Source organism: Mandrillus leucophaeus, unplaced genomic scaffold, assembly GCF_000951045.1.
Source record: "Mandrillus leucophaeus isolate KB7577 unplaced genomic scaffold, Mleu.le_1.0 Scaffold57, whole genome shotgun sequence".
In the NCBI taxonomy this organism is placed as follows: Eukaryota; Metazoa; Chordata; class Mammalia; order Primates; family Cercopithecidae; genus Mandrillus; species Mandrillus leucophaeus.
The window spans coordinates 4,342,180-4,360,427 of record NW_012106141.1 but is presented as its reverse complement, the minus strand read 5'-3'; the positions used below and the strand labels follow the sequence as shown (position 1 = coordinate 4,360,427).

Below are 18,248 nucleotides of genomic sequence, written 5' to 3'. Positions count from 1 at the left end.
CATTTTACTAGACACACATAGGCTGCACTGGCCAGGGGAGATACCCAAACAAAGATCACATAATTTTTGGAAGAGAAAAATGAGGCAAAGTATGCTAGTTAGACAACTAATAAATGTCCACCATACTTGGTTCTTCCATGTGTTACTAGAAAATAACTTAAAAATTCACTTTATTTTGTAACTATTACAGTAATAATTAGTTCAGGCAAGAATCATCATGCTAACCTGGTGAATGAGAGCTTAATGAGGAAGAAGATACTTATATAGTCTCAAATTATAGCCCCACAAATGACTCAACTAATATTAAAGTAAAAACACAGTAACTTTACTATGAGAAAACCTGGTAGAGACCACCTTAACCAAGTGGTTGAAGTTAACATCAGCTGTAAACATCATAAGCCTCCTGATAAACTGCACTGAGAAGGACACAACATCACTTTATAGTATATTTTGCCAAAGATGCATAACATGAATCTAATCATAAGAAAACATCAGACAAACTCAATTAAGGGGCATTCTACAAAATAACTGACCTGTACTTTTCAGCAGTGTCATTGATGTGAAAGACACAGAAAGGCTGAGGAACCATTACAAATTAAGGGAGACAAGTGAAAACTAAAGGTACTGTGTAATTCTGGATCAAAAACATAATTGCTATGAAGGACAGTATGTCTATACCATAGATAGTAGTAGTACTGCATCAATGTTAAATGGTTTTGAAAATTGTACTGTGGTCATGTAGTGAATGTCTTTGTCCTTAGTAAATATATACTGAAGTGTTTAATAAAGGAGTACAAAGTGTGCAACATACTCTCAAATAGCTTGAGGAAAAAAATGTGTATACACACATACACACACAGGATCACACACATACAAAAAAACTGTAAAGGCAAATGTGGCAAAATGTTAATAATTGGTGAATATGAGTGAAAGGTATATGGTAGTTCTTTGTACTATTTTTGTAACTTTAAGTTTGAAATTATTTCAAAATAAAGTTTTTAAAAAAAATTTTAGATTGCATGACCCTATAACTTGTCTCAAACCATAAGTGTTATTATTTTACACTGTATGCCACTTAAATTTTGTAACAGCAAAAAAGCTGAAAACAAATAATCAAGTTTTAACTTATTTATGTATAGAACAAGAATAATCAGAATAAATTGGTTATTCTGGTGGAGGCAGGTGTGTCTTGGCTAAGCCTGATTGTTTCCTTTTCTCCTGGGCATATAACCAGACTACATTTCCTAGCCCGCAATGCTTTACAGGTGACGCATGAGTTCTGGCCAGGGGAACCTGACCCCAAACATCCTCCCAAGTGATTCTGCAGGCGCTCTCTTCCCTTGTTTGCTGACAAACAAGGGATATGGAAGATCCAGCAGAAGACTATGCAGTCCTAGATTAGAATATGAAAGCATTCAGGCTCTCTCTTCCCTTGTCTGCTGACAAACAAGGGATATGGAGGATCCAGCAGAAGACTATGTAGTCCTAGATTAGAATATGAAAGCAGCCTAGGTCTCCCTAAATGACACTGCAGGACAGAGCTCCTATTTTTGGCCTGCAATGAATTGTGATATGAACAAGAAATGAAGCTTTACTGTGTTAAGTGATCCACTGGGATTTGGGGATTATCTGTTAGAGCAGTTAGCCCACCTGAATGATAAAGCTACCTAATTTATAAAACAGATTAGCAGAATGGTGACACTTTCAAAGTGTACTGAGGATGTCATGTATTTGCTTTTAGTGTATACTTTAAGATAGCAGTTTTCAAAATGTGGTTAAGAGATTCTTAATTCTCAAAGAGTAGTCTGGGGATAGCTAAGGGTCTGCAAGACTCCTTCAGGAACTCAGTGAGGTCAAAACCATTTTCATAACAATACTAACATGTTATTTGTTTTTCACTCTCATTCTCTTACAGCATATAGTGGCATTTTTCAAAAGGTGACATGATGTATTATATCACAACAGACTGAATTAGAGGCAGACAGGAAAATCTACCTGTGTTCTATAACATTTAGCCAGAGATTAAAAAGATTTGCAAAAATGTAAAATAATTTCACTCTTCACTAAATTATTTTTGTAAGTATAATTTTGGAAAATATAGATATTTTATGTATAGGTTTTTATAGGTATTTATGCTAACATGTCATGGATTTATTATTATTTCTAAATAATAAATATCTTTTAAATCACTCAGTGTTAATTTCCAACATGGTAAATATTGAGCTACAACCCACATAAAGAAAAGTCCTTTTGGGATCTCAGTATTTTTTAAGAGTGCAGAGGGATCCTGATCCCAAAGAGTTTGAGAATTTTTTTGTTTTACAATAAAGTATATCTGATATTCATAACATTTTAAATAAAATAAACCCATATTACCAGTGCATAAGAGACAAGGATAGGAGAGTCCTCACTTGACTCTTGTTTTCTCAAGAGCCACAGGATCTAGAACACAATAGGTGCTCATATATATTTGTTAAATTAATAAATTGTGTAATAATGATAATATCCACTTTTAAGAGTGCTGTGATAATTGCATGAAATGTGTGTGTGTGTGTGTGTTTATAGTAAATTATCACTGTTCACGATTATCTGCTATCTCCCTTTCACATAGGAGACTGAATACATCCCTGCCCTGTTGATTCTAGGCTTGGCCATGTTAACTGGGCTGGCCAATGAATGTAAGTAGAAGTAACATGTGCCACACAAATATGAGGAGAAGCTTTAAATTCAATTGTGTGGTTCTGCTCAGAGTCTTCCTCTTCTGCTCTCGACTTATGCACAGTATGTCCCAGATAGGGGCTGTTTGTTCTATCTGGGTTCTGGAATGAGAAGACACAGACCAGATACATACTCACCCTATAGATAAAGCAGAGCTGCATCCTACCTGTAGCTCTTAGGTAACGTGAGACAGCTATGTATGAAATTTTGTAAACCATCTTAGCAAACCTGGCAAATACAGCTTTATATTTGTGACCCCAAACATCTTCCCATGTGTTCCTCCAGGCTCTCTTTTCTTTTGCTTGCTGACCAGATATACAGGATCCAGTAGAGGACTCTAAGGCCCTAGATGGAAGATAGAAGCAGTCCAGGTTCCTTGGCCTAATGTATTATAGATGTTCAATAAATCCAACCATTCTAATCAGTGTTATTATTTAGCTAGAGAAACACTAAAGAATTATAGCTTAGTGCTTAAATGACTGCACAGTGCATCTAAATTAAGACAATTTAGATAGTACCATTAAGATAACCTTAGGATTCCAGGTAAATAAAGTACATGACCCACGACAAGACTGGCATCAAAAGTATAATAGATCTGACTATAATGAAAAATTTCAGTAACCATTTACCCATGAATGCCACTAGAGGGGCTCAGGAATATCTGTAGAAGTCACTGGCAGGTGACTGAGAGAAAAATAAATTCTAAAGTGACTGTCAAGTGTCTATAATTAAAGAGCAGTGGAGTGGGTGTATCAGTCCATCTGCCCACCCTGCCTACACTGCCTTCTTATGGAATCTCTTCCAGCTTAAAACTTCTAAAATTGAAACCAGCTTTAGAGCACTTAGCTTAAAAGTACTCTAAGGACCAGTCCCGATTCTTATTTCAAATCTCTGAACCAGCAGATACACAGACTGAAACTGGTCACACAATGATGGGATAGAGTGATGTACTGGTAGCCATTATTGTCCACATACACAATGACAAGAAATCAGAAAAAGCTGGTCTGCAGAATGAAACAGAAGAACTGAGCAGCAGACTTACAAACAAAATGAGAGATGAAAGTAGCTGCGAGAAAGAGAGAGACAGAGAGAGAGAGAGACCTGTTGACAACTCTCACCTCCCACGAGGTCTGTACCAATTTTTGTGGTTGGGTTCCTTAAGATCTCTCCATGTTCTTCCAGTACATATCTTTTTACTTGAAATAATATAAATAGATATCTGACCCTCACAATCAAATGGTCATTAAAATAAGTTGCTTTGTTTTTTGCCTTGCTAATCCTGACCCAAGCAAAGAATCTGACTTATTTCTGTTGATTTTTGAAGCAGAGGAATGAGAGAGAAGTAGAAACCTGGGGTATCATAACAGAATTGACCTTCCGCATTTGAGAGTTCAAAGTACTTGCAGAAATAAATTCATTTTTTAAAAGTGTCATAAACCATGATTATGAAATCATAATACATGTTCACCTTTTTGCAACTCAAGCACTAAAAGGCAGGAAAGATATCAAGAAAAGAGGCTAGAGAGTCAAAAGTCCAGAGCTTTAGTCCTGGTTTTGCCACTAAGAAACTGCAGCCTGAGAGATGTCACATCCCTTTTCTGGGCTTCAGGATTTTTCCTTTAAAAAACCAGGGAATTGGATAAGATTGGTAGATGCTCCATAATAGAGAATCGAGCTGCTAAAGCTTTTTAAAAGTTTATGCTAACACGTCAGTTTCTAAACACAGTGAATTCATATATTTATTTCAAATCATTCTTTGTAGCATATCAATAATCACATATGGTTTTAAATAATGCTAAGAGATAGTTTACATTCCAAGTTATAGATCAATGGCATTTAACCTCAAAAAAAGAGAATGGTAACATCTATGTACATGAAACAGAAAGGTTGTTCCTACTTACTGCTAATAAATGCAACCAACCACTTACTATACTGAGAATTTCACATTACTGTCATTGTTTGAAATAGTTTATTATAATATCTTTTTAATATGAAATGACATAAAACGAAGGTCACTAATGTGTTCTAGTAAACAAGGGCAGACTATTTGGTTTTAATTAAAGTTGTCTTTGGGGACCTCTATTGTAGGCTTATACTCAAACTCAGAGTTTTTATCTAAGAGTCAACTGTGGTGTTCGACAGCTTTAGTATGGCCTTGAAAACATTTACTTGAATATACTTCTACCCACATGACCATTTTAACAAAATTCATTCATTACCTAAATTCTCCTGCCTTTACGCATTCTTTAATATAGTTACCATTCTGCCAGTAGAGCTGTGGTAGAGAGAAATGCACTTTATACATGGCAGAGCAAATTAAAAGGTTAAATTAAAGCTCAGTCACTAGTCTTTCGGGAACTAAGAATTGAGAAAAGGAAAACAGAACACTTTCTTAGTCCTGTTCACCTGCTTTCTACTCTAATTCTTGTTTTTTTGTTTGTTTGTTTTCCTGTCTTTTTCTAATCAAAGAACAACATCGACAGTGTATCAACACATTTCAGTACAATATAGTATAACAAACACTACTGAGGACCAATCATGCACAGATAATTCTTCTAAGTGCTGTAGGGATTATACTGATGACAAGATGTAGTCCCTGCCCTCAAAGTAATCATGCACACAATTATGAGAACACCGAGGAAGCACAGACGTTACTACAACTGGAGGATATGGGAAGTATTTATGAAAGATAATGCATTTGAGTTGGACCTTAAAGAACGATTAGGGTTCAAAAAATGGAGACATGGGATTAGGTTGGATGAAAAACTTGAGCCAAAGGCTGAGAGCTTCTAAGGTGCTCAGCAAACAAGGTGGCTATGGCAAGGAGGAGGAGTGGAATGAATTACGGAGAGAGAGGTGCCTGAGATCAGATCCAGAAGCCTAGAGTACCCAGTGACCACCAACTTTGTGGGGCAACTGGATAAAGAAGCTTGGGCTGCAGGAAATCCTGATTTTTTCCCCACAGACCCAGGCTAAGACCAAAATCTAAAACTTAAAGTTCAAATACTGATCATTTAAAAAGTAAAAACAAACGTTAGAGTAGCTTAAAACATGGAATTTAAATGTGGTTGAAAATTGCAATATCAGCTTTATTTGACTATATATTATTACCCAATTTTAAAAAGAAGGTTGAACCATATCAGTGGATTTCAACCTTATGAGGGAGCAATGGCATCCTGTTTACATAAAACATATAAACATTTTCATCCCAAAATGCACATAAGATTAAAAAAAGGGAGGATGAATTGTTTTGTTTGAAGTAACAGAGGGGATTCAGAAGTGTCTAAAAAGCAATGGATTGGATGATTTTTAATTATCTAACTCTAGCTAGCTCCAAAACTCCTTTTCTATGAGTGGAAATTCTAAATGTGAGTATTACTACCTTACCAATTTTAGGCCACCCATATCTTCATTCTGTCTCCCAAAAGAAGTATACCACAGAACAAACTGAAGCCAAATTAAGGGAAGTCTAATAATGCAAAGAATTAGAAAACTACTGAAAGAAGGAAATTAACATTTACTGATCATGTACTACCATGATAGGTACTATACCATAACCAGTCTAAAGTCCAATGAACTCTACTGATGTCTATTATAATATCTGGGCAATGTCTTTTACAAATGGGGCTTAGAAATGGGAAGTTCAATAGTAGCTTCATTGGGATATAAGTGCTCTGGCCCCTCAAGATCTCATGGTCTATTTGGAGGTGGAGAGTTGGTTGCTGAGATGTCTAGATAATAAGACCATTATGTAATAAATGCCATAACAGACATGTATAAGTGCTATTATAAGATATTTGTAATTTACTACATGTATGCCATTCTATCAGTCATTTCTATGAATCCAAAGAATCTGAGATATTTTTACATCCAATTCAGAAACTTCACAATTTATGAGGAAAAAAAAATACAGAAATCAGGAACCTTAGAGATACCAGTCCTTCCCAAAGGGGGATTCTTCTTGTATTCACAACTAGCCAACTTATTAAAGCCAAATGACTTCATAAGATGCCATGATATACTTGAATTGCTAACAATAAATTTAATTAACTACCAGAATAAAAATGAAATACAGTGAAAGGGAAGAAGAACTAAACCAGGGACACATTTCTCTTGACCAAAGGAAAAAAAGTGAGCTACATATCATGGCATCGAAGAAACATATCTACCTGGCACTGCCATATCAAAAAAGGGAGTGCATTTGGAGGATCTGTGATTTGCTATGAATTGGATTCAATCATCACTGTTAGTGAAGGCAAACAGGGGCAGTGGAAAATGGGAAAGCCCCGTTTATTATGCATTAAGTCACTGGAAGTCTACCGTTTATCTATTTTTCCTAGGTCCTGCTTCTTCACAGTTGAACATTTCTATCTATGGTTCTACACTTGGTCTGGTCACCTGTAACTCCCTTCATACCAGGACTCTGATGCCAGGACTTCTTGCAGTTGTCTTTTAAATAAATAACTAGCATCCATACCAAAACAATAGCAATCACTTTTTTCTTCATGTTTATGCCAACCATTTCTTTCCAAATAGAGAACTTGCATAAGTCAATAGTCAAGCAGGCTGCCAAGAAAAAGCTGCTTTTCCATCTGTCTTTAGGGACAAGTAGCATGAAAATTTCACAAGGAAAGCAGACATGCCCAGTTTGTCTCAAAATGTTTCAGAAGAACAATTTAAAAATTAAATAGCAATGTACTCTTATGTATATTGAAAGAATACAAAAATTATAAATTAAAATATACTGTGCACTTAGAATTTGGCATTATTGAATTTAACCCTCTTAACTACCCAAAAAACACATATAAATATCACCCCCATTGTACAGATGAGGCTTTGACATACAAAGATGTTCAGGAATTTACCCCAGGTCACCATGCTAATAAGTGGTAGAGCCAGTAACTCCCAAGTCTATAATCTGACCCATCACAGGACCCTGACTTGTGCCCTGAAAATTGATATGGCAAACATTTAACTGCACAGTGACTTAACAAATGTATGGCCTTTTATTATTTTGTTTTACATAGTAAAAACACTTCCAAATATTTGTATATGTGCATTTTTTCTTTTCTTTTAGCTTTGAACATGCATCTAGTTTGTTTAAAGAGTATTGTAAAAATAATTTAGAAAAGCAAAATGAACCAAACTAAGAAACAGGAAAAAAAAACTTTTCATAAACATATGTTTAATAGATAAAGGATATGCATCTGATTTATATACTTACCACATATGTTATCAAAAACTTCCACATAAAACCTATTTTAAGGCATGCAAATTTAATATATTAAGAAAGTCAGAATGCAAAGTATCTTAAAGTGCTCTCTTTACTAATGCATGTAACAAAATATACTGATTATGCAAGTACATTTAATTTGACATAATTAAAATAATGAGATTTAAATACTGATGATTTTAAGAAGAAAAAATAGAAATTGAAATTAGCCATGAGATGTGTTCAAAATATTAATGAAATGTTATTGCCACTTTAGTGTACAATACTTCTAGTTTAAAAAAGAGCTACTACTGGCCATTGTTGTCTAGTTCTCAATGCATAGTTTAGAGATGTATTCCCTTGGTGACATAAAATATTTCACTGGATAACATAATAATTCTTTGCATTTGGTTAATATCTCTTTTACAAATAACTTAAAATGCTACAAAGCAATCACTATTTTCTTTAAAGGAAGGCACTGAATGACCAAAAAGATAAGAAAGCAAATTTTCCACAGAAAGAGTTGTGCGTAGTTAAATGGATACAATCTCAAAAGCTCTCACTAATGTCATTGTGACCTAAAGATATCAAATTTAGGTATTCTCTCAACTCCAGTGGCTTTAAAGAGGCTGAAGAAGACCGATGACATATGAAAAGATCAGGTCTGCAGCTGTGAGGCCATATTCACTTTACTTAGTTTAAAGTTTCAAAGGAGCCTACTGTCTCCAATGTCACTGAAGAAGGAAAGGTAGGAGCAAAATTCAATAGGGTAGAAGACTCTGAAACTTCTATTAGATTTATTTTCTGACCTCTTTGTCTAGCTCACTAGTAGCAGTACGGAAAAAGTAACGTAAGAGTAACTTTCATTAAATTAGCTTGAGGCTAAAGCTTTGTTTGGAAGGATGTCCAATTTTCCATATTATAGAAATGAAAGAGGAAACTTTGAGGTCTACACGGACCTAAACTCCCTAAAATTCTTAGAAAAAGACCAATGTCTTCAATTAACTCCGGCCATTAAAATAAAAGAGTTCACATTACCATTTACTGTGAGGAAATGGAAACACCAGATTAAAGTGCTGAGTCCAAAGCCACACAACTAGGAAGCACAGCAAAAGGAAAAGATAAAAACTCTGGAATGAGCATCATAAATTCTATATTGAATTCCACATTAAAATCATTAAACTCCATTCAGATACAATTTCAAATTCAGGATACTGCCATGCAAGGATCACAAAGGATCAGTTAAAATTTCTAAGGACAAGGTACACTTTTAGGGTTTTTTTTTTTCTTTTTTAAAGAATTTAACTTTTGCTTTCAACTTTTATCAGATTCCAAATGCAAGTAATACTTCAAACAGCTAAGGGGTCAACACGTGAAAGCTTGTACACAGCAATAATATTCTCCACGACCCAAGGGCTAAGAATTCTAACCTCTCCAAACAGCACATGATGCACACCACAGGGTCTCAGTGTTTTCAACCCATTTATTGAAAAAGCACTTACTGAGCTGCATGAAAATGAGAAAAATAACGTCAATTCACTAGAGGCACAACAGTACAAAATGTCTCTCAAAATTCATTGAGATAATGACAAAATCAGGATAGAAAAAGGAATTAATGCAGCTCAACAATATTCAGAAAATGAATACAATTCCTGTCAAAAATGTAATATCCCCAAATCATTTAGTGTGATTGGCAGCATCAAATAGAGGAAAATGAATTTCTATTTCAAGATGTGGTTGGTTGTTTTCTAAGAGCTCAGGTTCATAGTGTTCCTCCTGTGCACCAGATGTCTGCCCCCAGGCTCTGAAACACCTAGCAAACCACACAGGGAAGCCACGGGCCTCCCAGTGCCTTGATGATGCAATTTGGAAGGCACCAAAAATAAAATAAATTTTAAAACCTGTTGTTTTACCTTCAAGTGAAACTGTTAGCCACAGTTACACTAAAATATTTTGGAAAAGAAAACTGCCACTAATATTATGAAATAAGCAAGTTAAGATGATTTTTGTAAAAAGCAAGGAAGTCTTTTGTGGGTTGACACCTCGACCCTGAAAATGAGAGAATTCCATTACTTCACTGCTCACTATACTATGTGTTAGTATAATAAACACTCCCTTTGCTCCACATGCAAAATGTAATGTGCTTAGATAATGGCTGGTCAGGTCATGAAGATCTGAAACAACCTTATCCACAGGCGTATGATCCTGAATAATATAATTTTTGATCTTAAAGAAAAAAAGAGAAATCAATAAAGAAGAGGTAAAGTTGTTTCCTAGTCTTCATTTTAAAAAGTCTAAAATGAATTCATCACCTTTGGGATGCAAAATGCAAATAAAATAAAGATTTGAGTAAAGTCCTTCCTTTAATTCGCAGGCATTTAGCTCTTATAAAGGTAAAGACAGAAATATCTCAGCATGAAAGAAAGACCTATCCTTCCTGAAACTCTACAGACAAAATTGTCGTATGAGAAACCCCTTGAGAAGACATAAAAGGCTTAGCTCTTTCAACTTATACTAAAATTCAAATAAAATATTTACTATATATCTACTACTTACACATATATGTATAGTCAAATAGAAAAATAACAATATTTACAAGTAAGGCAGCCTGGCAAGGGGGTACAGAGCATAGGTTCTAGATTTAGACTACATGTTTGAATTTTGGCTCTAAGAGTTAGTAGCTGGCAAGTTCCTTATCCTTTCTAGGTTTCAGTTCCCTCAAATAATAAAACAGAGGTAATAATTATGCCTTCCATCCAGGCTAATTCTGAGGAGTAATTGAGCTAAAACAATTAAAGTGCTTAGAATAATGCTGATATGTCATAAGTGTTTAATGTTAGCCATTATTATTACTTTACGTTAGTTTTCTCATTTAATGCTTATGACAGACCTGTGAGGTATTATTACTCTCACCCTATAGGGTGAGGCAGGTTAAGTAATTTGACCAAAGTCCCACAGAGATAAAGCAGAATTTGCCTACAGATCTGTCCGGTTCCCAGCCTATAATCTTACTTCCCCCTAACACTTCATATGTTCCCCATAGGTCTTGCTCTTATGTCAGCATAACATTCATCAACATGTATTTAAATTTCCTTTTAAATAGATCTTTCATTCACAGAGTAACCTCTGAGGACAGAGACTGGGTGCTGCTTCTCCCTTCATTCATTAGTCTACCCATCCTTCTGCCCGTATGTCCGTATTTCAGAGCCTATTATGTGTCATGCCTTGTGTTGGGTGCTGGGATATCAAGCTGAATAGAACAGCCTCCATGTCTTCATGAAACTTGAAGTCCACTCAAAAAGACAGATAATTAAATAAACATATAATAATTATAAACTGTTACAGCTGTAATGAAGGAAAAGAAAGGGATGCTAGAAAGGGCAGCAGAGATGAACCTCATTTAGTTGAGGGAAAATCATAAAAGGGCTTTCTGAAGAAGGGACACTTAAGTTGAGATGAGGAGGCTGAAGAGGAGGAGTTAGTCAGGCAAAGAGATGGGAACAGAAACCACTGTGCACGGGACTTCAACTGGTACGTGAGGAAGGAAAGAAGCAGGCTGGCAGCCAAACTGTGAGCTTCTAGCAGAGTGAGTGCGATGAGATGAGAAGGGAGAGGTGAGACCAGAACACCCAGGAGTATTGTGAGTTGGGAGTTTATCCTTAGTTCAATGGGAACTTCAGCTGGTTTTTAGAAAGACCACTCTACTGCAGTCTGGAGACAAGAATGAAAGAGGACAAGAGAAAAAGCGGGAAGCTCTAAGAATACGGCAGACAAATGTGATGGTGGTTTGGGACTAGGAGGGCAGTGGCAAGCGTGGGGAGAAGTATACAAATTCGAGGTATATCAAATCCCCCATGCCTAACACAATGCCTGACAATAAGAGGAATTCAATTACCTATCAACTGAATGAACGAGTAATTCCTCAAGCAGAACTGTTGCTGGTTCTCAAGCCCCAACTATCCCATATGCATACTCATCCAGCGGGCATGGGAGACCTAGAGAGATGCTGAGGAAATGATGACTAAATTTGTAAACCAGCTGGCAAGACTTCACTTATGAAGACTTCTTGATGTATAAACGTATCTTTATGAAACAAAATGCCTCTCCCATTCTGACAATGAAAAATTTTAGAAGCCAGATACCTTTCTGTTATGTGACTTTCCAAGCTTGTTAGAGAGATGTATTATTTAAAATAGCCTAGAGCTACGCTGCCAGAAACACAGTAAAACACTGAGAGTGCTGAAAGAAAGCCCTTTCATTTAAGGGGGGAAAAAACAGTGCAGCAATGCACAGAAAGACAATCCATACTTGTTATTCCACTTTCCTTCTTGTAAAAACATGATCTCTGTCGTTACTTCCTAAAACAGCACTATATTTTGATTGTCTATAAGCAACAAATTCAAATACAGAGTTAGTATATTTTCTCACAATCTGACAAATCCCCAAGGTCAGGAGAGAGAATGTCTTCCCCATGTTATTTAATAATTTTGATCTTTAATCCATAAGACATTTACTTTGCTAAAACTATAAAACTGAAACCATTTGGAAAATCGAAATGTTTTTCCATGCAGATATGAAAACAAGGGAATCTATTTCTATAGTCAACTGAATTTAAAAACTAGTCATCATCCCCAACACCCCTCGAAATGTTTTCCTTTCCTTAAATAGGTCAAGAGCATCAGTAATAGGGTAACAAAGACGTCGTCAGGTTTACTTAGATATCAACTGCTCTCTGGCTAGGACTAAGTTAAACCTAAGATACTCATTGATTTCTCAATAATTAAAGCTTCAAGTTTTTTTTTTTTAAATTAGTTAAGACAGTATATTGCCTTGGCTAAAGTAATAAGCTCTAGAGTTTGGGGCAAAAATGAAGCTTGATTTTGCATAGAAAAAGAGGGCTCATTGGCAAAAGATTCTGTTCTAAGGTTCAGCCAAGTGTCTTGTACAACTTTGATCAAAAGGCCAACTACCAGCACCCTCACCACTGCTTCTGATAGGGAGATAAGAAGAATAAGTGGGCCTATATGGGATTCTATGGGTTGTTAAGGAGCTTAAAAATAAAACATAATTTACCTTCTTCCATTTGGCAGGAACCACTTTTGCCTACACTGAAAATAAAGCTTTGTGTGATCCCCTCTACCTTTAGCATGCCTTTGGAGTCTTGAAAATGCTTTTCTGTAGAACCAGAAAGCGATATGTGAGTGCATCAAACAATGCTTTGTTCCTGTTACTCTAAGAGCTATTTTAAAGAAACTTAGTGACCATGGCAGATGATGAAAGAAGATCTTAGTAAAAAGTCTACTGAGATTTAAGGTTGAATAAAACAAAGGCATAAATTGTTCTATCTATCTTTTATCACCCAAGAAGATTGTATATTGATAGCTAAAATTCATATGTTAATAACATATAAACAAATCATTAATATCCAAATTCATATAAACTAAATGAATAACCTCAAATTTATGTTACTCTCACTTTATTAACAAAGTTCTTCTTTCTTCTTAGTTTGCACCAAACTTACTTAGTAAAAGTAGTATAAAATCATCTTTTATGAGGTGGCTGGCAATATGGCTGAATAGGAACAGCTCCGGTCTACAGCTCCCAGCGAAATCAACCTAGAAGGCAGGTAACTTCTATATTTCCAACTGAGGTACCTGGCTCATCTCATTGAGACTGGTTGTACAAAGGGTGTAGTCCACGGAGGGTGAGCCAAAGCAGGGTAGGGTGTCGCCTCACCCGGGAAGCACAAGGGTTTGGGGAACTCCTTCCCCTAGCCAAAGGAAGCTGTGAGGGACTGTGCCATGAGAAATGAAGCATTCCAGCCCAGATTTTTTACACTTTTCTCATGGTCTTTGCAACCTGCAGACCAGATTTCCTTGGGTGCTTTCACCACCAGGGCCCTAGGTTTCAGGCACAAAACTGGGCAGCCATTTGGGCAAACACCGAGATAGCTGCAGTTTTTTTTCATACCCCAGTGGCGCCTGGAACGCCAGTGAGACACAACCATTCACTCCCCGGGAAAGGAGACTGAAGCCAGGGAGCCAAGTGGTCTGGCTCAGCGGATCCCACCCCCATAGAGCCCAGCAAGCTAAGATCCACTGGCTCGAAATTCTCACTGCCAGCACAGCAGTCTAAAGTCAATCTGGGACACTCGAGCTTGGTGGGAGAAGGGGTGTCCACCATTAGTGAGGCTTGAGTAGGTGGTTTCCCCTCACAGTGAAAACAAAGCCACCTGGAAATTCGAACTGGGCAGAGACCACTGCCGCTGGGCAAAGCTTCTGTAGCCGGACTGCCTCTCTAGATTCCTCCTCTCCAGGCAGGGCATCTCCAAAAGAAAGGCAGCAGCCCCAGCCAGGCACTTACAGATAAAACTCCCATCCTCCTGGGATGGAGCACCTGGGGGAAGGGACGGCTGTGGGCACAGCTTCAGCAGACTTAAACGTTCCTACCTGCTGGCTCTGATGAGAGCAGAGGCTCTCCCAGCACTGCGCTCGAGCGCTCTGCTAAGGGACAGACTGCCTCCTGAAGTGGGTCCCTGACCCCTGTACCTCCTGACTAGGAGACACCTCCCAGCAGGGGTCAACAGATGCTCATACAGGAGAACTCCAGCTGGCATCTGGCAGGTGCCCCTCTGGGATGAAGCTCCCAGAGGAAGGAACAGGCAGCAATCTTTGCTGTTCTGCAGCCTCCACTGGTGATACCCAGGCAAACAGGGTCTGAAGTGGACCACCAGCAAACTCCAGCAGACCTGCAGCAGAGGGGTCTGACTGTTAGAAGAAAAACTAACAAACAGAAAGGAATAGCATCAACATCAACAAAAAGGATGTCCACACAAAAACCCCATCTGAAGGTCACCAACAAGCGCAAAAGGCTGAAAATTCCAAAAACCAGAATGTCTCTTCTCCTCCAAAGGATCACAACTCCTTGCCAGCAAGGGAATAAAACTGGATGGAGAATGAGTTTGATGAATTGACAGAAGTAGGCTTGAGAAGGTAGGTAATAACAAATTCCTTCGAGCTAAAGGAGCATGTTTCTAACCCAATGCAAGGAAGCTAAGAACCTTGAAAAAAGGTTAGAGGAATTGCTAACTAGAATAATCCATTTACAGAAGAACATAAATGACCTGACGGAGCTGAAAAACACAGCACATGAGCTTCGTGAACTGTATACAACTATTAAGAGCCAAATCGTTCAAGCAAAAGAAAGGATATCAGAGATTGAAGATCAACTTAAGGAAATTAAGTATGAAGACAAGATTAGAGAAAAAAGAATGAAAACGAATGAAAAGAGCCTCCAAAAATATGAGACTATGTGAAAAGACCAAACCTATGTTTGATTGGTGCATCTGAAAGTGATGGGGAGAATGGAATCAAGTTGGAAAACACTCTTCAGGATATTATCCAGGAGAACTTCCCTAACCTAGCAAGACAGGCCAACATTCAAATTCAGAAAATACAGAGAACGCCACAAAGATACTCCTCCAGAAGAGCAATTCCAAGACACATAATTGTCAGATTCTCCAAGGCTGAAATGAAGGAAAAAATGTTAAGGGCAGCCAGAGAGAAAGGTTAGATTACCCACAAAGGGAAGCCCATCAGACTAACAATGGATCTCTCTGCAGAAACTCTACAAGCCAGAAGAGAATGGGGGCCAATATTTAACATTCTTAAGACTTTTCAACCCAGAATTTCATATCCAGTCAAACTAAGCTTCATAAGCAAAGGAGAAATAAAATTCTCTACAGACAAGCAAATGCTGAGAGATGTTGCCACCACAAGGCCTGCCTTACAAGAGCTCCTCGAGGAAACATTAAATATGGAAAGGAAAAACTGGAACCAGCCACTGCAAAAACGCACCAAATTATAAAGATCATTGACACTATGAAGAAATTGCATCACCTAACGAGCAAAATAACCAGCTAGCATTATAATGACAGGATCAAATTCACACATAACAATATTAACCTTAACTGTAAACAAGCTAAATGTCCCCAATTAAGACACAGACTGGCAAATTGGATAAAGAGTCAAGAACAATCAGTGTGCTGTATTCAGCAGACCCATCTCACATGTAAAGACACACATAGGCTCAAAATAAAGGGATGGAGGAATATTTACCAAACAAATGGAAAGAAAAAAAAGCAGGGGTTGCAGTCCTAGTCTCTGATAAAACAGACTTTAAACCATCAAAGATCTAAAAAGACAAAGAAGGACATTACATAATGGTGAAGGGATCAACGCAACAAGAAGAGCTAACTATCCTAAATATATATGCACCCAATACAGGAGCACCCAGATTCATAAAGCAAGTTCTTAGAGACCAACAAAGAGACTTAGACTCCACACAATAATAGTGGGAGACTTTTTAACACCCTAGTGTCAATATTAGACAGATCAATGAGACAGAAAATTAACAAGGATATTTAGGACTTGAACTTAACTCTGGTCCAAGCTGACCTAATAGACATCTACAGAACTCTCCACTCCAAATCAACAGAATATACATTCTTCTCAGCATCACACTGCACTTATTCTAAAATTGACCACATAATAGGAAGTAAAACATTCCTCAGCAAATGCAAAAGAATGGAAATCATAACACAGTCTCTCAGACCACAGTGCAATCAAATTAGAATTCAGGATTAAGAAACTCACTCAAAACCACACAACTACATGGAAACTGAACAACCTGCTCTTGAATGACTACTGGGTAAATAACAAAATCAACGCAGAAATAAATAAGCTCTTTGAAACCAATGAGAACAAAGACACAACACACCAGAATCTCTGAAACACAGCTAAAGCAGTGTTTAGAATTAAATTTACAGCACTAAATGCCCACATCAGAAAGTGGGAAAGATCTAAAATTGACACCCTAAGATCACAATTAAAAGAACTAGAGAAGTGTGAGCAAACAAATTCAAAAGCTAGCAGAAGGCAAGAAATAACTAAGATCAGAGCAGAACTGAAGGAGATAGAGAGATGAAGAACCCTTCAAAATATCAATGACTCCAGGAGCTAGTTTTTTGAAAAGATTAACAAAATAGACAGATCACTAGCCAGACTAATAAAGAAGAAAAGACAGAAGAATCAAACAAACACAATAAAAAATGATAAAGGGGATTTCACCACTGATCCCACAGAAATACAAACTACCATCAGAGAATACTATAAACACTTCTATGCAAAAAAAAAAAAAAAAAAAAACCAAAAAACTAGAAAATCTAGAAGAAATGAATAAATTCCTGGACACATACAACCTTCCAAGACTAAACCAGGAAGAAGTTGAATCCCTGAGTCGACTAATAACAAGTCCTGAAATGGAGGAAGTAATTAATACCCTACCAACCAAAGAAAGCCCAGGACCAGACAGATTCACAGTCAAATTCTACCAGAGGTATAAAGAGGAGCTGGTATGAGTTCTTCTGAAACTATTCCAAACAATAGAAAAAAAGGGACTCCTCCCTAACTCATTTTATGAGGCCAGCATCAGCCTGATACCAAAATCTGACAGAGACAAAACAAAAAAAGAAAATTTCAGGCCAATATCCCTGATGAACATTGATGCAAAAAGCTTATCCACCGCAATCAAGTCGGCTTCATGCCTGGGATGCAAGGCTGGTTCAACAGAGGCAAATCAATCAACACAATCCATCACATAAATAGAACCAATGACAAACACCTCATGATCTCAACAGATGCAGAAAAGGCCTTCGATACAATTCAACACCCCTTCATGCTAAAAGCTCTCAATAAACTAGGTATTGGTGGAATGTATCTCAAAATAATAAGAGCTATTTATGACAAACCCATAGCCAATATAATACCGAATGGCCAAAAACTGGAATCATTCCCTTTGAAAACTGGCACAAGACAAGGATGCTCTCTCATCACTCTTACTCAACACAGTATTGGTAGTTCTGGCCACAGCAATCAGGCAAGAGAAAGAAATAAAGGGTATTCAAATACGGAGAGAGGAAGTAAAATTGTCTCTGCTTGCAGATGACATGATTGCATATTTAGAAAACCCCATTGTCTCAGTCCAAAAACTTAAGCTGATAACCAACTTCAACAAAGTCTCAGGATACAAAATCAATGTGCAAAAATCATAAGCACTCCTATACACCAGTAACAGACAAACAGAGAGCCAAATCATGAGTGAACTCCCATTCATAACAGCTACAAAGAGAACAAAATACCTAGGAATACAACTTACAAGGGAAGTGAAGGACCTCTTCAAGGAGAACTACAAACCATTGCTCAAGGAAATAAGAGAGGACACAAACAAATGGAAAAACATTCCATTCTCATGGATAGGA

The 18,248-nt window shown here is 37.2% G+C and overlaps 1 protein-coding gene and 1 long non-coding RNA gene across 3 annotated transcripts in view; one reads left to right on the top strand and one right to left on the bottom strand.

The window, feature by feature from the left end:
- Positions 1-994, top strand: part of LOC105552654 — a 223,044-nt gene extending 222,050 nt beyond the window's left edge. Inside the window, exon 4 of the long non-coding RNA XR_001008051.1 lies at positions 22-994. This is a non-coding gene — a long non-coding RNA (uncharacterized LOC105552654). The remainder of the gene's footprint in view (positions 1-21) is intronic.
- The window catches only part of LOC105552655 (chromosome unknown open reading frame, human C3orf67), a 323,025-nt gene that overhangs the window by 291,521 nt on the left and 13,256 nt on the right, over positions 1-18,248 (bottom strand). The gene's annotated exons all lie outside the window — the stretch shown is intronic.